Source organism: Accipiter gentilis, chromosome 4 (genome assembly GCF_929443795.1).
Source record: "Accipiter gentilis chromosome 4, bAccGen1.1, whole genome shotgun sequence".
Lineage (NCBI taxonomy): Eukaryota > Metazoa > Chordata > Aves > Accipitriformes > Accipitridae > Astur > Astur gentilis.
Genome location: NC_064883.1, coordinates 21,088,679 through 21,110,083, shown reverse-complemented (window position 1 = coordinate 21,110,083; position 21,405 = coordinate 21,088,679).

Below are 21,405 nucleotides of genomic sequence, written 5' to 3'. Positions count from 1 at the left end.
ATAATATTATGCACAGAATGAAAAACAAAGTTTTGAGGTGCGGATGAAGAACAGGTTATATTTTATTTATGCATTCTCAGATGCTGACTGATAACTGCTAAGCTTAAGTGCATAAACATCATAGGCACAGGGAAGAAAGTCTCAAACATCACTGTGAGATTGCCAGCTCTGTGTTTCCTGCCAACCGTCAAAGTCATGATTGCCCCCTGCTGCACAAGTCAATCCCTTCTTCCAAGTCTCCCCAGGCAGCTGCAGCACCTCACAGGGTGTTGACTGACCATGATGTGCAGAAGCTCTGCCAAAACGTAGTCTATCCGGCCAGCAGCAGCTCCCATTGGTACAGCTAGTAAATACCAGGATATGTCACTGGTTTGGTCCAAATATTTTTTTCTTCATGAAAGATTTTTTTTTTAATGCACTTGCACTGTAACGTAAAAGAATCGCATTATGTTATTCTGTGTCCTCTGTGTACCATCCAGGCTTGTCCTTCAACAGATCTACTATAATGTTAGCAGGTTTAAGTGCATCTAAGGAGGTGAATAAATCTTCCCGATCACTCCCTGAGCCCTAGCCTTATCATGGATTTTTTTGTTAGATGACAGAACTGCTCCAGCTTTACATTTTCTTTAATGTCAAAAGGTTGTCTTTCTTTTCAGAGTACTTTTGCCAGGGACCTGTCACTCTCTGCTCACAGATCTTTTGGTTTGTACCTATGAGAGAATTTCAACAGCCAAAACAAACCCAGACAGCTCATTAGAAGAACCTTTCCTAAATAACTGGTGGGACTGATGAAGTATACTGTTCATGCTGCTGGTATAAAATGCTCATGCAGTCCATTTCTCTCATTCCTAACTTGATCTGAACCAGTGGTTCCTTATAGGCCCCAGTTAATGGAGAAAACTCCTAGCCGCTCCCAAAACATATGTTGGTATTGGCACTATAAACTGTTTGACGTGATAATTCAGAAGGTCTTATGTGGGAATAATCACGGGAGGGAGAAGAATCACCAGGAGATGCCCTGAGGGGGGGTCAAACTGGAGAAATAATGAGTCATCATAACAATGCTAGAATTTCTTTCTCTCCTTGACTGCTTTCCCATGCAGAATGAGTGAGTTTGGCACTCATGGCTCCCAGGACAGCTGTATTTTGTAGCAGCAGCATTTTCGCCTGACACTGGACTTTTCATTCTTGAAGGTGACACCCTAATTATTGCCATATGACTGGTTTAAATTATGAGTTTCTTCTAACTCTGATCCCTTCTCTGAAAACCTAAAATGTTGCTATGAGAGAAGCAGTGATAACACCACTACATCTGACAGTCAAAACTCAAGTTAAGGATATAGCTCATGTTCTGGACCCTGGCTGTTCCAGCCAACTGTATCATATCATTCTCTTAAAAAACAATTTTTTATTATTATTATGAAATTACTAAGGCTTTTCAAGCTATCGTTGACCTACCATTTCCCAGCAGGAGGCTGTTAAGTGTCTCATTTATGCAATGGGAAGCAATCTTTTAACCTTTAGTCTGTCATTTCAAGAACAAATTGAAATTATCACTGATAAGCCCCATCTTAGCTTGATGAAACATTTAGGAAGCTGGGCAGAAACATGCTTCCCCCATGTCCTGGTTTCAGGACTGCTTAATAAATTCTGCTTTTGCTCAGTTTGCTGCTGCATCCAAACAAGCTGACTTTCAAGAACCATTTTGTCTGATTTTGAAAATGTGCTGCACAATGAAAAGGTTTGATTTCCAAAAGGGCTGGGATTCAGAACTTTCTAGAAATCGAGTGCTTTTGAAATGTCCTACTTTTTCTTACTCAAAAGTCTTGAAGTGTGTTTCTTCACAGATTTTCCTTGCATTGGTTATAATTTCATTTGTGGTATTTTTCTCAGGTTTCCTGTGCATCTGCAAAGTCTGCCTTCTGGGATACAATCCCTTTACTATAACGGGCTTAACATCTGAAGTTACTCCGTTGGTGGTTCTTGCCCTGTAGGGCCTGTTTGTCTGCACCACTGATGCTTGCTCACAACCCTCCACTTGCAAATCCAAGGAAATAGCATTGATCCTGTGCTCCAACAAATTCTTGTAAATGAGTTCAGGAGCAGTACCACAGGTCCTGCTCACAGATATGGGAGCTTGCTCTCTTCCAAGGTCCGTAACGCAGCATCCTCTGCTCCAGAAGGTGAGAGGCACAGTGCTCAACCCAACCAGCCAATTTTTCCAGCAGTTTGTTGGTAACACAGGCAATAGGCCAACACCACTTCCTATGCAGAGAGCATATGGCATGGACAGTGTGTCGGTGCCCCCAAAGGGTGAAACAGTGATCACGACTAGTGACAATATCCTGCCAGTTCAAAGGTTTAGAGCTTTTTGTTTCTTTCTTTTTTTCTTTTAAAGAGAAAGCTGAGCATGGACTTCTGTCACCTCTATCTTTGATCACTTGGTGAAATTCTCCTCGATTTTATGGGGTTAAAGCAGGGCAGCAGCTTCCCCTGCTCTTGGGTTTTGGAAATGGAGTACAGATCTAGAAGGTAAGCACTGCCCAGAGGAGAAATCGCTGCCAAGGCTTTGCTGGCTGGTGCAAATACACTGACAGCTTCCCATCTGAACTCTGCAGCTCTCCTCCTTATGCTTATTTTCAGAGGTTGCCTGAAGGTTTACTTCTGCCTCATTTAATCTCATTTAATGCTGAAAAGAATTTATCTCTATTTAACATAATTCACTGCCTCTATAACCTGACAGTGGTAATAGACACTCAACTGGCTAATCTTGGTATAAAATTCCTAGTTTAGGTTTTATTTTACTTGTATCAGTTAAAATCTTTTTAAGGAACCTGAAGGGAATTCCCACTGAAATGCCCTTATGAAAGATAAAATGCCATTTTTTAAAGATAAACTTCCCTTTTTTTTCAACTTTCAAACATCCTACATAACTCAGTATTAACTATTTTGACATACGATGTAAATGTGACACTGAAATAAGCATAGAATAAAAGTTTAAAAGAAACTATGCAATAAAGTTAGTTTGATATATCAGAAAACATTTTGATATTTGCAGAATGAAAGGAAAAAAAATAAAAACAAAGTTCTGAAATTTCCTCAGAGAAAATCCATTAAAATATGATCATCTTCACTCTTAACCTTGCTGTGAATAACGTCAGTATCCTCTGCGTCAGCTTCGCAGTAGTGGCTCCCACTCCCTCTCCTCTTCTTCCTTTTGCCAATTGTTTCCCTCCCCATTTTGGGTTCACTCAACAGAACAGATATTTCTCTTATCTCTTCTAGCCGTTCCCCACATCTAAATATGTAATTCCCCCTCATAACTCCCCTGATCACTGGCTCCTTGTAGCACATGTGCTCTCCAAATAATAATTCTTGCTGACCTTAGCAAACCATGTTGCTTTTCTGGCATCTTCGGGTGCTCTCCAGGTGATACAACTGATAAATATGCTTCTGCAAAACAACAGGGCTTGTAGCAAAGCTCCTTTCTGTAGTCTTCTTCCTGTGCTCTGTATTGCTATAATATCCAACCAGTCTGCAAAATATTAAGTCATTCCCTATTATTTCAATTGTGGCCATGAAGTTTATTGGGTTTTATAAAACAGAAGGAAACAAATTTTTTGCACCTGCTCCATTGGTATTAACAATTTATTTCTTTTTCTTTTGCAAAGTGCTTGAATTTCATATTACTATTTGCCTCTTACTCACTCCTTTCACTTTAGGACATCATCAAACAACACATTGAACATCCTCTACGTTTAACTCAGTTTGCTGGAAGCATTTTTTCAGGAGACCTATAAAACTGAAGTAGAAAAGTGATCCCAGATCTAGTAAGCGTAAGAAAGGACTGCCTAAGGATGCATCACCATTTGCTACCAAATGGGAATTAATTCAATATTGAACATTAATGTGACTGGTTTTGTTTACCAAGACTCTGGAGCCTGTGGGAGCTCTTGCTGGAGCAGGGCACTGCTATGGGAGGCACTGTACAAGCAAAGGGCAAAGAAAAAAAACACCCAAAAAGCCAAGACACACAATAAACCACTTGCAGTCTGCATAGATATAATTGCTGGAGTAACAACACTAATTATTTTGTCTGATTTTTGTCAAAATAAAAGGCAAGCTGATACAGAGGCCCCATGCCAGGGAAGCATAATCTCTCATAGTACTGGGCATGAACTCATCAGACAAAATATCTGGCTCCTCATAGTCCAGCCTGAACTGTGAAATCCAAAAATTTATGTCTGCATTTTTTTAATTGCTATCAAGATGACACTACAAACGAAATCTGCAAGAACATTAGTGGGATAGAAGGCCAGCACTGTTGTGGAAACAAACATAAGAGTGACAATAAAAAATAATTCTGCTTAGAAGTTGACATTGACATTGTGAGATCAGACTTCTTACAGGACAAACATGATACCCTGGCTAGCAGCTAAGACTGTTGGAGGCTGTGGTTTCCTATCTACCCTGCAGTAATAATGGTGGGAAATGAACGCTACTTATATTTGGCAAACAATATTAGGGGTTCCAAGTGAGGTACAATGCCAAGTATTTAAACAGCTTGGTCTGGTTTGGTGTGGATTGCCACTTATTTCCTTGAGACACAGAGCTAGAAGTGGGTGCTAAGAGCTTTCTTGGCCAGCAAAAGAGAGAAGTTCATCTTCATTTAGAGTTAGAGGAAGTTTTCAGTAGAAACAGCATCTTTCTTAGCCTTTTTTCCCCCGCTGTTTTGGTTGTTTGGTTTTTTTCTTTTGCCCTGTTTGTGTAAGTGAGGATTCTCTACCCTACCTAGCTTTTTCCTGTGAAAAAGAAAAGTTGAGAAAGGTTTTCTATATGCACTAGTCTATTAGTGGCTGAGTGCAAGTTTTCTTGAAGGACCAAACTTCACAAAAGGTTTGCATCCACATGTTAACTTTCATTAGATGTTTAAGCCTGTCCAGTTGGCAGACAGAAATCTAGAGTTAGCAAGCCATTTCACCTGCCATTTGTGTCTCCTCAATCTTTGACAGATGTCCCAGCTGGAGTAAAAACATAATAGCGTAAATATGTATAAAACAAGAAGGAAAGGGTAGAGAAGATGATTTCCTTCGCCTCTCTAGGGTAGTCCATAATAATGTACACAGCAATGGCAGGGAATTATTGAAGGTCCCGCACATTCTCTGTTTCAGGCAACTTGTGGTCTTGTGGTGCTTAAGGTATGGAGCAAAACAGAGCAGGATTCAGAAGTGCAAAAAAGTCACTATCCCTGTGATTAGAAAGATATTTCAATTTCTGACACTCCTCAGCTTCTGAGATAAGCACTGAACCACCCTTTGTCTATCATTTTCACAACCATTTTACATACATTCATGATGATCTGCTTTTGAGACTAAATGTAGGAATCGATCAGTATTTTAATATAGATCAATCATCACTGAGGATTTTATTCATATTGTGTTCAGTTAACCATTTCAACATGAAAATTAATTTAGTTTAGAAGAAGGTATCTGGAGCCTACTTGGGCAGGTGAGGTCATCAGTTTTCCTAGAAGCATGAAAAAATAAGGTGAAACACTAGACCCAGCCTGGGTAGATTATGTCCATCCACTGATTTCAGTAGGAACAACATTTCATCCATGACCTTATTTCTGTAGCAATAAATGCATTCATTACTTTACTAAGCTTTATTTCAAAAGTAATTTGAGAAAAAATTTAATGGGGACATATTTGTGCTATTTTTATGGAGGTACTCAGGAATGACCTTATCATGGCAGTATTTCATTTGCCAGAATTCTCTTCTTAGGTATTTTATAATTTCTCTGCCTAGCTTAAAGATGATTTGTCTAGGGAATACAGCTGGGACTTAAGTATAATTTAAGAAATCACTGAGAAAGCAGCACTTTACATGCAATCAAATTATTTTACCCCCCCAAAAACAAGAATCTTTTTTACAAAGATATGGTGTTCAATGGTTAAAATAATATCTCCATAAAGGGATCTGCACTCATCTAAGATCACTGTCTTCTAAACTGATTCATTTAAACTTCTTCTTCCACTTCTTACAGCAGGCAGAGGCGCAGCCTAAGGGGGAGGTCTCTGTGACAGTGTAAGGTAATTGAAATCACAACACAAGATGACGATTTACTTTCCATGGGACAGGGAATTGGTCTAGCAATTGGTCTGGACATACTGCCATAAAACCAGATCTTTAAAGTATGGTGAGGAGTCCTCATGTTAGCATAGGTGTCCTTACCACTGGGAACTGATTACTGAACTACTTCCTTGGCTATTTCTCTGCATTGTGCAATGTTTAGTTAGAATGGATAAAACAGGATTGCTTAGCAGCTGCAATTATTTAAGCTACGGTATTTATTACATTTGAAAATTGAAGTCAGCCAGATGATACTCTCTGGAGGGAACATGCAGTTACTTAGAAATACGTGTGAAATACTTCGGGTGAAGTAATTCATCTGGCATGGTGAACATTTTGTCTCTGTAATTCAGTCCTTGATCTGTAACTGCACTTTGTTTCACAGGCGATTTTAGGGATTATTTTATCTGATTGGCAATATAGAATAAAAACCTGAAAATGTTAAAAAGAGGCTGGTGCTGAAAAGAGGCTGGTGCTGAAGGTGTTCACTGCAGAAGCACAACAGAAACAGGTGTCACAGACCTTACCAGCAGAGTATGCTGGTATAACAGCACTGGCTCCAGAGGAGTAGTAGAGGGGAGAACCAGCCCAGGAAATCGTTATTAAGAGGAAGATTAAAGGACACATACAAGAAACTCTGTGTATTTGTCAGTGGCTGCTCTACAGCTGTCTGTGTTCAAAATTCAGGTCCTCAGATTTCCATCTACCTTTGGAGATTCTAAATTCTGTAGATACCCACATTTTTTTCTCCAAAGACCTCAAGTGAATAAAGATTTTTCAACCATGGTCAGAAGTAAACATCTCACTCATAACCACCCTGGTGAGATTTACCAAGTTGTCATTCTTTCATGTCTCATAATTACCTAGATGTTGGCATTCTTAGAGCACACACATGAGAAAAGCCTTGCACACAGAGGGCCCATGGGTGTTGGGAGATGAACCAGATGCTGGAATCTGACTGTAAAGCTGTTGTTGTTTTGTTTTTTTCTGGAGAGGCAAAGATTCAGATGGCAGCTACTTAAGTATTTCATACAAAACATTCCCTGAAGCAGGTTTCTGGAATCCAGATCTCTCTCTTTTGTATATTCCATAGGAATATAGTTACATTTAATAACATCCTTCTCTTTCAATGAATACTGAATTATGGAATAATTTCAACAAGAGATACTGGGAGAAAGTCAGCTACAAATAGGCTATATTGTGAGGCTAGAGTATTTATAAAGAATGTGTGGGTTCATAGTCTTTTAACAGAGGAAGGAACTGACTGTGGATCTTCACATCTAGGTAAGGGCTGTAACCATTGAGCTGATGGATGAAACAGTGGGGGTAATATTATTTAGCACAGACTTCCCTCCAAGGAAGGGTTCAGGGTGGGGACTCCTAACTGGAATGATAGGCTCTCATCATTCAGTGATGAGACTGAATCAAGTCCCACTGGCCCACTTGCAGACCACTTTTTACTGGCTACCTTAAATATTAGCTTGGATGGATCCTATTTGCTGGCAGTTAACCTTCCCTATGTACAATTTAGGGGCCTTAAGAATGTCATTGGAGGTTATGGATTTCGACATTTGAACCGTGATGAGGCTGAAAATATGCTTGAATTTATTCTTTCTTTTGTTTGGTGAATCATCTTTTAACTAATAATGAGGAATTTGAACATAGCTGAATGTTTCCTGTACACTTCAAAGCTGCTGCTGGCACCCAGACAAGCACACATCATGGTATCTGCCCCCCCAGTCAGAAGGTTGGGACATGCAGACTCCCTCAATAGCAATATTCAGAGTGCTCCATCACTTGTTTGGCCAGTGGTTGTAATGTGTTCGTGTCATCTCTCTAGAAACTATCTAAATCAGCTTCTAAATGTTCCCAAATTCTTTTGCCTGGGGAGCAGAAATCTGACAGTGGCTCTGAAAGGCAAGCTTTCCACAGGATTCTGTATGCCAGCTTGCCATGGGGCCCTTAAGCCAGAAATATTTCTTGCTTGTTTGTCCTAAGGCTTTTTGCAACTTGAAATAATGTTTTCTATCAGTTCAGGTAGAACATGCTTTCAAATGTTTGTTTATCTGTTCAGTACAACAAAAAGATCTGGGGTTAAATGCTACAGATAAAAAGGAGATTGAACTAACAGGCACAGAGGTGCAGCTGATACCTCTAAGTAAATGCCATGTTCATAGGACTCTGGGTGAAATGGCATTAACCAGAAGACTGTCATTTCTCTTGTGTCTTCCAAATCATTCACTGTTCCTTTCCAACCTGATATTCTCCCTATCCTCTCATTCTTGCTCTTAGTGACTCTGTAGCTAGGCAGAGGCTTTTCATTGTACAGGCATACCCTCAGCAGAATTTCTTCAGGTGGATTATTTACAGATATAGTTAGATAAAAGAACAATTTTAGCTTATCTTACTAAAGCACTTCCGTCCCTTTCCTTGTAACTCATCTGAAACAAGCATGCAAGAGGTTGAGGTGAAGGGGGAGCAAGGAAATGTCCTGTTGCGTGTCCATACTTGGGGTATTTCTTAAGATACTAGATGCAGTTACTCAGAAAATCAAAAGTTCATGAAACAAGGAAAATGTAGCTTACATCTGGGAAAAGACTCAGACAGAAGCTCAAGTACTATTCCAAATATTTAAGCCGTCCAATTCAGAAGTGATCAAAATTGTTTAAAACAGCTCCTTGCCTTATTAAACAGTTCCTTGGGTTACTAAGCCAAGTCACTAATTTCCCTGTCAGCAGGAAAGCGGCTTCTATGTAAAAGACAGCAATGAACTCAGAAAATTTGCAGAAAGATAGATCAGTACTACTGTTTCACTAAGGATATGGTACAGGTCTTGAGCTGACGCATCTAGCCGACCAGGGCCAATTTGTAGCAGGTAAGGATCTTTTCACAGCAATAACATGAGATCGGTCAATGTGAGATGTTACGAACACTTTACTGTGATTGTTAAGCCACTAAGCTTTCTTGGGTGCATTCATTACACCATAACAGTGCTTTACCTTGCTAAATGATAGGCAAAATTAGTCACCCATTATATGGCATTAACAGGTCATGATCAAGGCTTATTGAAAATGTTCATGGATATGAAATATTAATTTCTTCAGATTACTTGCATATGAGCCAAATATTCCTCACATGAAAAGAGGGATTTCATTTGCCTGTACAAAAATAACCTCGAAGGCTCTGGGAGCTCTGAAGATAAACTCCTTGGTATATCTAACAGGCTGGAAGGAAAGGAGGAAAAAATTTCTGCCTTGGTATAACTAGAACCTTGTATTTTTGAACCCCCTTTTCAAGCTGCTTTGCTTCAGGACTCAGCAAATGTGGGCGTAGGTTGCATGGCACACACGCCTGTGTGCAAGGGGGGAGCCTGTGGAGCTTGTAGGGAAGGAGTCTTCTCATCAGGTTTTGAAGAGTGCAAAGCAGGATTGGAATGGGGGGAACACTGCAGCTGCTGGGGCCAGTGCTCACCATACTTGTTTGGGAAAGCAGCATGTCTCACAGAGTTCCTGCTCTGGAAAGGGCAAAAACATCCCAGCACAGCACTTCTGGAAGCTTTCCAAGTCCCTGCACACTGATAGGGAGGCACAACACAAGAAGCTCTGTGTATATCTCAGGGAACTGGACAGCTAAATAACTCTGAGGTTCTTGCTGTATTACAATGTGCAGGATGGGTCTCACAGAAAACTGGCTTTCCTAGAAGATGAGGGAATTTGTGCTTTGCAGTAGTTCAGCATTTATCCAGAATCATCTCTGACTGTAATGAGCAATGAGATAAATCTACTTGTTTAATGATTTTCAAATTGGGTTCAATTTTGTACTTTTAAAACCTTCTCAGTCAAGCTTATTGAGTATAATTTCCCATTCTGTTTTCCAGTAATTAGTGAAATGGTATCTCATTTCGTTGTGGAATATGTCAGCTCTGTGTGGTATTGGAACCAGAATGGAATAAAAGGAGGAATTATATCAGGGACAGGGTAAGGTCTGCTCCATAGTGGAAATTCAGATTGTGTGGTTGTCCCACAGTGCCGTGTGACCAGCCTGTCCAAATCCAGCCCCGCATGATCCAAAACTTGTTTCTAATAACACATAAGGTGATCGCTTCCTTAGCCCAGTCTGCTGCCAAACCCCAGTGGAATGGAAATGGTACCACAAGGGCTGAGCTTCACAGCACTGTGACAGCAGGACCTGGGAAATCTGACAAAGATCTGTTTCTAAAAGTGAATTTATCCCCCTTCTGAGCCATAAAAATGGTTTCTCAAAAAAATTAATGAAAAAGAATCATTTTACAGAAGGAGATGTTGTATTTTACAGACCGTACATTACATCTTTTTGAGTCATAATAATCAACAGAAAAAAAAGAAAACAGACAGCCCTCAGGACATTTCAAAGGACTTTTTGAACTTGGAAAGAATACCTTGTTACAAAACGGAAAGAGTAATTTTAGCATTTTTCCTGGTTGTTATTTTTTTAAGAACATTTCCTGGTTTGACTGGCATTGCCAACTGGTTTTCATTTTTTACCAAACGTGTGGGAAGAGTTGTTAAGTAGTGTCTATCAATAGTAAAAGCCAGTAACATACGAGCTGAGTTACATGGTGTGCAACAGTGCAAAGCAAGAATTTAGGGGAAGCAAACTAATGCAGTAAAGCTAGTATGATTTTCTGAAAGGTGTTGTCATCATATTCGGTTGTGGTAGGGTGTGCCTGAAATTAAAACTGCTGAAGCAAATGGAAAAGTCAAATTAGCTAAGAAGGTTTTAAATCCAAATTCTATGGTATGAAGTTAGTCTTTACTCAACTGAAATTGAATTTCAGTAGAGTATTGCCTCGAAAAAAGCTGAAGGGTTAGACTTTTGGATAATAATAAGAACATGGTGGGATGCTTCTGGGTTAGTTTTATGGAACATCATAAAACACATGGCTGTAAAACAAGAGGTGCCTAATAAAAGCAAACTGCAAACACTCTATAAACCAATTTTCTATTTTAACTTTGGGGGAAAATGTGACTTCGGAAGTGAAGGAACCATCTATGTTTCTTCCAAATACCTCTAACTAGCCAGTATTTTATGTAGTAAACTAAGTGGGACACAATAGCCTCTTTCACCTTTAGTTCAAAAAAAATCAATGCTTTCTCCTAAGATTATGACTTTACAGGATTAGCCTATTGGCCACATTTAGTTTTCTGGGCCCACTTTTATGACTAGAAAAAGGAATCCAAGTGAGCTTATTATACTAACACATTTCTCAGTATAATTTGTGTTCTATACATCTGTCTTTTACGTGACAAACTTTTAGGGATCAGGTCTTTTGCAAAACATCAAGTAAGTTTTTGATCTAACTAGAAAAGTATAGTCTTGTGCAAAAAGAGGAACTGCTGAGCAGATTTAACTTTGGAAAAATTGTATGGCTACTTCTGCAACTTGTAAAAATTGGTGGGATTTCATTTTTTGAAACACTTTTGAGGTATGGGACTGGGTCAACAATATGTGAGGACACCCCCACCTGTGCCTGCCTATGTCAAATATTGCTGCAGTATCTGCTTTTTCCATTATACCAGATTCTAAATCTAAGTGTTTAGAGGAAAAGAATTAAAATATTCAATGAAAAGCAGAAAAAGTATGTAAGAAAACTAAATATAAAATAAAATTGCATTAACATAGAAGCTGGAAACAGAAAACACTTGGCTAAATAAACTAAGAATATGTCCATCTTGCTTTCTGCAGACAGACGAATTTTGCCTTGCTTGTGCTGTGATTTGGCTGGACCTGACCATATTGGTGCTAAACCAATAAAGTATTTGAGAGGCTGGTTTTCTTGGCATTAGGTACCAGAATTACTCAAAGTGAAGTTTGTCTTCTACCACAGCCTTTCTGTGCTGTTTTAGGTGAATTCATTAGCTCTTCGATGATCTAACTTCTAAATAATTTTCATTTACTTTGTGAAAGCTACATGTCTAACTGTCCTTCAGGAGATGGCTCATCTTTCCTGCTCTGCAAAATGATCGTGAAAGGACCCCCCTTGTTCACAGGGGAGCATAAGTACAATTAACAACACATCACCTTAAGATTTAGCCATGTGCTGGGTATGGAGATGTCTCCAGTTTTCCTATTGATAGGATTTCTTAGCTTATGTGCAATGTCAAGCAAATGCAGCTTAACTAAGTTTTCAAAGACAATTCAGGCCAGCAGTAACCTTGGTGCTTTCATGCAAGGCTGAGACTGGGCTGGTAACTGCTGACTCCAGGCTGAGGGCCCTGGGGGCACAATACATAGACAGATGAGCTGGCTCTGCAGGAATCTGTGCACCTGCAGAAGCTGCAGCACTTTATGTTCACTTACCCACCCAACCTCAGCCCCAGTGTCCCAGATAAAGGGAACCCATCTGCAGATTAAACATCACTAGTAACGGCACTAATGGTAGATATATAAGCATCCTGAAAGGAATTACATCTTCAAATCATGTGTTTTGGGGTTGCGTGGTGGGGTTTTGGTAGCAAAGGAGGGGCTGCAGGGCCAGCTCCTGTGAGAAGCTGCTAGAAGCTTCCCCAGCTCCAAGTCGGACCCGCCTCTGGCCCAGGCCGCGCCCGTAAGCGACGGTGGTAGCGCCTCTGGGATAACGTATTTAAGAAGGGAAACCTGCAGCGGAGGAGGGAATTAGAATGTGAGAGGAACACCTCTGCAGACACCAAGGTTGGTGAGGAAGGAGGGGAGGAGGTGAGCCAGAGGAGGGGATGCCCCTGCAGCCTGTGGTGAGACGGCAGGCTGTCCCCCGCCAGCCCACGGAGGGGAGCGGGGAGCAGATGCCCACCTGCGGCCCGGGGAGAGAGGAGCCCACGCCAGAGCAGGGGGATGCCCCCCAAGATGGCCGTGACTCCATAGGAAAGCCCTTGCTGGAGCAGTCTGTGACTGAAGATTGGCCTGTGGAAAGGACCCATGATGGGGAAGTTCGTGAAGGACTGTCTCCTGTGGGAGGGACCCCACGCTGGAGCAGGGGAAGAGTGTGAGGAGTCCTGCCCCTGAGGAGGAAGGAGCAGAAGAGACAACGTGTGATGAACTGACTGCAACCCCCATCCCCACACCCCTGCACCACTGGGGGGGAGGAGGCAGAGAAAACTGTGAGTGAAGTTGAGCCGGGAAGGAGGGAGGGGTGGGGGGAAGGTGTTCTAAGGTTTGGTTTTACATCTCATTATCCTTCTTTTGATTTGATCTGTATCAAATTAAATTTACTTTTTTTCTTCCCCAAGTTAAGCCTTTCTTTTGCCTGTGACCATAAGTGGTGAGTGATCCTTCCCTGTCCTTGTCTTGTCCCACAAGCTTTTTCTCCTTATTTTCTCCTTATCCTACCAAGGCCGGGGCAGGGGAGTGAGTGAGCGGCTTTGTGATGCTTTGTTGCTGGCTGGGCTTAAACCACAACACCATGTAACACTGTTTTTTGACTGTATTTCTTCATGGTATCATCAGTCAAGTGATCATACTGAATTTTCATCTGCTAGGCTTCCAATATTTCTCATTGATATGAGAAGTATATACAAACAGGGTATACAAGGCTTTGTCACACTATTACAAAAGGGACAACCTTTCTGTTGAGAAATATCAGTCTTAGTGAGACTGACTGTTTAGTGAGAACATGCTTCTCCCCGCACTTCATAAGGAAGAAAAGAACAAAACATTTTGCTTCCTTACATTCAATACATTTTGGTTGGACTTGATTACTCTTGTACTTCTTTTAGTAAAAATGATACATCTGAAATGCAATTCAATCTTACAAAACTAGTCTTTCATTAAAAACCTGGAATTTTCATTTTTGACAAGCAGCGCTGCTTACTGGGCCTGCATTTCACATGTACTGAGTGCTCTGATTGCTTCCAGACTGTGTTCTTGGAAGTTCAGGAAGTTCCTTACTGGGCAGCTTCTATAGGACACATTCTGTGAGTTTGTTATTCACTCTTATGTTGGTCATTCTCAACCATTAATGCACTCGTGAACCTCCCTGCTGTTTTATTAGCATGACTGGATCCACATGAACCCAAATCTCTGGCCTTTCCCATAATCTGCTACAAGGCCACTCCAGAAGAGCCTTCTGATTCAGCCCACGTGCAGGGAAACAATGCAAGAACCATTACACAACATATAAGGTGTATATGTATTTTCCCATGCTAATCTCCACCCATCCCAGCCACTAACCAAGTATTAGGTGTGACAGAAGACATCTTGTCAGACATGGGTAATTCTGATAGATCATTCAGCTTCCTTGTCTTCGCTGTAGCATTTATATGTTCCCTCTTTTTTCAGCAGTCACTGGGATAATTTAATCCTCAGAAACTGATTGTGTTCCCCACAGATTTCCAAAATAAAGAAGGTAATGAGCAACATAGCTAACACCTAAATTCTCTTTTGAGTTGAACTTTGAAAAAAAAATTGAGAAATAATTTCCAGTTATATCACAGTCTGTGCCAAAAAACGTTAGCAAAAAGCCAAGAAGTCAGTAGCAGAAAATAAAGTCCTCCCTGTTGGGTGATGACAAGGATTAATTCCATGCAGCAGCACCTCCATTAACTGAAAGGACTGCGAATGTGGGTGCAATGACAGAGACCTTGATGGTTACCAAACACTCACCTCAGTCCCATTTCTGAGACTTGTGTGACATGACAGCAGAATCTGACATAAAAAATAAAAACAAGCTACCTAAGGACAAAAATATCTTACAATAACAGGTTAAAACCACCCTGTTCATCCTGGTTGATCTTTCTGAAATATTTAAAGCTGATTGTATCATTATGAATAGAATGGTAACGTTTTTGTTGGGTACGTCTTCTGGATTGCCTTTCAGTTGGATGATAGGCATATATGAAATTCAGCTTCAGCCCCGCCCACCTCCAAAACTATCACCCTTTACACTGCTTTGTGGTCTCTTGACATGGTGTAACTCTCTTAACTGAGTTGACAGACCTACCTCTCCTTGCATTCCTCACCAGCCAGTCTGCTTCCCTCAGTTCTCCTCTTTCATGTATACAAATACATATGTGTGGCATGAGCTATTGAACTTTTGATTGAGTTTTAGTACTCATGAAGAGGCCAAATGACAGCACTCAGGTCTTTTGAAATCTGCATATTTTTTAGTCAACTGTGTTTAGGGCTGTCAGTTAGAGGCACTTGAAATTTCAACTGTCTTAAAGAGATCTGTTCTTTGCATCCCAGCCTCGGACCACAGGCTCATTCCATATTTACACCAAGTAAACTTGGAGAGCAAAAATGTTCTGGTCTTGGGTCTTACTGGAACTGGAAGCAGCAAGTGAAAGGCTGGGTATCACAGGAATCTGAGCTATTCAGTATGTCAACACTATTTGAAGAGCCACGTGTGCGTCATGTTCTTGTTTGCAAGCTAATTAGATACTTGTTTTGAAAGATGGATTAATGAATTAATCACAGGGTGTGGTGGATGTTTTTTCTTAATGTTCTGAGACCAATTTAATATGAAGGTTTTTAATTTTTTATATGTATGATTCATTTCAGAACTGGAAAACACAGAAAGTAGGAATGTGAAAATGATAACTGTTAAAAAATGAAAATTATAATCACTGCCATCTTTGGCACAGCAAGCTCTCTTTTATGTTATCTGAAACTGTAGATAGTACCAGCAACCATGGAAAGAGGGAATGATATGAGAGCTTTCTAGTTAATAAATCAGAGCTGAATGGAAAAGGGTGTGGTTTTGATTGCATAAAATGCCAGGCAGGTTTCTGGTTTGCAAAACTGAAACCAGGGGTGGTTCACATCTTGATATCTTCTCATACTGCAGCCTTTACAGAAATTCTACTTTTTTTTTTGTTTGTTTTATTCAAATTAATTAAATGTTGGGCAACTCCTAACATTACAAAATGCACTGACTCAAATTTATTGACTCAAAGGCAGAAGGCACCATGGACTCGGATCTGGGCCTGGATTCTGCATAGAGGGAGACACTAATTTCTGGCCAATTCAGCAGCAGCACCAAGTCAGGCATTTATATGTGCACATGCCTTTTCACTTGTTTTCCTGTTTTTCAGTTTTCCCATTCTAGACACCAGCCTACCTAATGGGCCAAATTCTGCACATCCTTTTCTTGGTCACCTAGCCTACTGAGCACTGCATGGTGGGATCCTGGCACTTGGCACACAAGAAGGGAAAGAGTCTCAACATTAAGCAATGCCAAATTGTCCGATTCTGAGCAGGACAATTTGCATGAACCATCTGGTCTTAAATCACTTTGAAGATGAGAGGTGGAGCCTCTCTTTTTAAAGGTATTTACCTCAGTAAATAGAAATAAATGTCCAAGGGCAGAGATAAGGTGCCCTAGACACTTAAAAAGTGCCTGGGAAATTCCCACTCTATCAATGGGTGTTAGGCAGCTATATTTAAATCCCACAAATCAAACACCTTTGTAAATGTGGTCTTTGTTTCCTGATTCCTTCTGTTTTCCCCTTCAGCTGTAGAAACACTCTCTGTACAGATACAGAATGTGCAGTTCCTTCCCCAACAACTTCCTTTTGTTTCTCTTTCATTACTCAAACTGAGAAAATGACAGAGACCGAAGTACAGACTGCAAAATCTGTATTACTAGTAAAGGGGACATTGTGCAGACCAAACATACCCAGTAAGATCTCTCTGAGATAAGGTAGGGTTTCCATACCAGTTGACTAGGAAAATAACCATTTTTACTGAAAATTGAGACTCGCTATTAAATGGAAATTTAGCAGACAAAGCACACAGAGAGATTGAGTCCTAATCATGTTTCCGAGCATGATAAACAAGTGTCTATAAGAGAATAGGAATAGGTTTGACAACAGTGAATGAATGCTACCAATAATGCATACCATGCATGTATCGCAATTTCTCTTCACATCTGCTTAGTTTGAATGCAATAAAATAGAGGAAGAGCTGTCACAATCACTCAGCTGTTGCAAAAATCTTTAAGTCATGCTTTGGTGTGCTTTATGGAGCATTCACTCCAGTGCTGCAGAGATTTATTGTATCCACTGGAAAACAAAATAGTCATTATTTTATGCTTTTGGATGTCTGAAGGAGGAAAATATTACTTTTAGGCTTTTGCCGAGTGCAGTGATGCATTTCAAAGCTCTATTAATACTGTATGCTCCCACCTGAGAGGCCAGATAGATAGCTGAATCTTTTATTTCTTTTGCTTTTTGTACATTAGCTGGTGTATGACAGTGCTGTAATGACATGTGGCCAACAAGTTTATCACATAGTGCTCAAAGGATGTAAATCAATGTTGTTCCTTAGAATAAAATATGCAGCTTTGACATAGGGCGTAGTGTATAGAAAAGGCAGTGGGATGGGTTTGCTGGAAAGGGCAAGGAAGGAGGGATCTATCGCCAGCCTCAGCACCCCGGAAGGCCAGGTCCCGTGGTGGGACCCCTCTGCTCACTCCTGCTCTCGTCCCCAGAGCCACCTCCCCACTCCCACCCAGAGTGATGGCCCAGTGCTGCGTCCCCCTCCATGCCCTGCACTTATTGCTCTGCAACTCTCAGCCCGTGTCCCCAGCAGTGAGCTGCCCGTAGCTCTGCACAGGACTGGGACAGATGTCCTCCCCAAATCAAAGTGAAGCTCCCAGCACAGGCTGTGACTTGCACTGGGAATAGGGATTTCCCCAGGTAATGGCAATGGGAAGTGCCCAGAAGGATGGACTCAGTTGGATGCTTAGTTTTTCTGTGAAGTCCTCAGAAAACTTGTTTGCATGTCCAGCATTACATTACTCTTCACTCAAGACAGTCACTCACACTCATAGGAAAATTTGGGTTGAAAGGAGCTCGGAGGTCATCTGGCTCATAAGCACCAAGAACACGGTCAGGTCCAGTGTTTCCTGGCTGTTGCATGAACATGGTGGGGGCAGAGGCTTTTCACGAGGGCAAAGCAGGAGGAAGTGCAGTGAGTCAGAGAAGCCTCTCTCCTCCTTCTTCCAGCCTAGGCTTCTCTAGCTGGGGAATGAACATCACTGCACAACTTGCAAAGTGTCTCTCCTGAACAGGAAGGAGCCTGCAAGAGCTGTGACTATTTTCTTCTCCTCTGGTTTACCTTTTTCAAGTAGTAAGATAAGTCCTACCTCTCTTTCTCTCCATGGACCCATATGAGCTGTTTTGCAGTGGTTTCTTCATGGGGCTGAGTGTTTCAGCAATAAATAGTTTGAGGGTGTTTTGTGCCTCTGAGGTCTGGAGCCTCACGGGCTGCAGCTGAGACTCTGCATGCTCCTCCCTAACACCTTTCAGGCTGAAATGAGAAAGCAATAACCTGAGAAAAAATAAAATGAGGTTTTTAAAGAAGAAAACCTCAATCCTAAGTGCTATTGAGTGCTCACTATCACTTTCAAAAGCATAATTCTGTCTGTTGGGGATGGAAATATTAACTACAAGTGCCTGTTCAAAAATGAGGCAATAAAGAGTTGGATGATTCTCTCTCAGCTCCATTGCAATAGGTTTGGAAAGAGCTTCTTTATTGTATATCTGGAGATCAAGATCAGCTCTCCATCAGCATAACTGCAGAGTACAGTGTGTAAACTTTTTTTGGTCTCAGTTTTAAAACGAAAATACAAAATTGAAAAACAAAATGAGGTGAGCTCTACTTCAGTGACACATTTACTTTTTTCAGGTGTTTGTAACTTTAAATAGTTCTACAAGAATTAGAACTTACTGTGATTCATACTGTACAGTTTTATTTTAGTACTGCTTAGCTTAATTCACACTAGAAGGATGCAAAGTTGCTATTACAAGATCAGCTAAGGAACCTAGTTTAATTGCCAGTACAAAAGTGACACTTAGAATAGGTGTCTACTAACATATAACATATCAGAAAGAAGAATACCCAAGCTATGTGATGACTTTAAACCAAACTACAGAGATTTAAAAATTCCTCCTTCAATATAAACCAATCTCTAATTACCTGAATATTGCTTTAGATTTTAAAAGAAGAGTCTTGAAAAAGTTGGAAAGAACAAACCCTGATAAAACCTAATCAAGGAAATGCCTTTAATATTAAAACAGATATTTTCCAGCATTTTTATATAATAGGCTTCCTAGCAGTTTTGGTCCTAATGCTATTTGAAGGCATATTGGAGTAAAGACATGACTTAGTTTCCTTTCCCACCTGAAAGGAACCTATTGCTCCACCAGAGCACACAATCATTCGCATCATACATCCAGCAACTGTGAGGGCACTGAAATAAAGGTTGGAAATGTTATTTGCTTAGCATTCGTTTATTTGCTTGCAACCATTGATGAACATTGACAAAGAAGAGCTCAGGTAAAGCAGATACATGTGCTGCTGCAGGAGAATGCTGCTCCGTGCAAGATTATGTTTCTGCACTTAAAGGAGGTTATTGAAGCCTTTGGACTCCCTCCAAGTCTTGTTGAAATCACGGTAGAGTCCCTCTGGCTGGCATAGCGGGAACTGTACAGGCTCCTTGTGCTCCAGTGCAGCAGCCTAGATCCATGAGAGAGCAGTAAATACCATTTGTCATCACTGTTTCTCATCAGAATACTCTACCATTTTCAGAGAGGAGGAAAAAAGGGGGGAAAAGTCTTGCTAGTCTTGCTACTTTCTACTGGAGGCATTTTTATAAAGAATTCTTTTTTTAACATCAGTAAAACTCAAGATTTCTCCTTGTTGAAAACTACTATGATGATGGAAAGCTTTTTTCTGGTTTGATAATGAGGTATATTTTTCACCCTTACTCTCCCAACTCTTTAAATAGCTTTTATTAGTATAATCTATCCTCTTGATCTTGCTTCCCACACACAGAGGAGAAATATATCCCATAGAGAATTGTGTTTGTATGCATTTATTAGTTACTATGAGTTTTATTACTGCATTTCATACTAAGCTTTAAAAAAAATTAAACATGCATTGCCCCCTTAGAAAAGATGCTGCACTCTTGCTAAGTGAGTATTACCTTACCTCCAAGAAGGCTCACTGAGCAAAAACATTGTAATTCAGCTGGCAGATGTGTGAAAGAATTTAACCTGTAGTTACTGCATCAAGGCCTTTAATGAGGATCTAGCATGAGAAAAAAATAAGCCTTAACATTACCGTATGCTCACCAGCTTGAAGTTCAGCCCCACCAAGTGAGACAATGTGATGTACTTTGAGTTCGAATTGCATTTAAAACCCTTCACATAAAAGCAGTTATGCACCTAACCAGATGTATCTGGAAGAGCACCCATTTTGTCCATATTGACCTGAAATTATGGTCAGCGCTGCCAGTACAAAGGCAACCTTCATTAAAAGGGGCTTGGTTTATTCTCATATAATAGATAGAACGTTTTACATTTCATAAATTAGTCTTTAACTTGGTCTGAACTATCTCTCTTTTATGAATAGTTCAGACATGAGCTGGGAATACTCATTTCTCTGGCATTTATTTGGAAATCACAGCTCATGATCACATCAGTTGCTAATATCACAAACAGCATGCTTTTATGCATCTTGTTTACGTAGGTATTTTTTTAATGTCATTGCTGTTCATTAGGCTTTATATACTATGATTAATACGCCTTCTCCTCAGCAATTAAGTAATTCATCAGATGATAGACATTACTGTACAGGACCACCACACACTGAAAAATTAGGCTCACTTCAACAGAAGCAAGTATCTCTGTGCTAATTATCACCAGTGATAGTCTTTCTTTTTAGAGAGATAATGAGGTAGATTTTGCTTTCAATAACACTGATGTAAATCCATAATAATTCTGGCACATCCGCAATGTGATGCTTCCACATTTACATAGCCATAGCTGGACTGAGTTTATCTAGTAAAACAGATTTCTTGTCCCTGCCTGGATCCAGAACAGCTGCCCAGACCCAGAACAGCTGCCCTCAGCTGTATAGCTGACTTCAAGCTTAGGGACAAAACCTTTCACCTGTGATCTGAGGCACAAGTTCAGTGATTTTTCTTAATGTGGCCCATTGTGTCTAACAAACAATATTTTTTTTTAAATAAATGTTCCATGCTTTCCACCTCCTCAGCTGACGAGACGCGATAGAGGAAAAGGGAACGCTTCTGGCAGTCAGAAATCTGACTCCAGAGATACAAGCCAAACTCATTGCTGTATTGCTCCTCAAGTATGGAATTGTGAGAGAGGAATTTATTGGGGCTAGTCACTCTTAAATTGAGATATGGTAAAATTTTGCTTGCCATCATTTAGCTTATCAAAAAAAGGATGATGTGTTTCCACATGGATTTTTTTGTTTTCCCTTTTTGACACTTAAGATTCCCCTGAAATA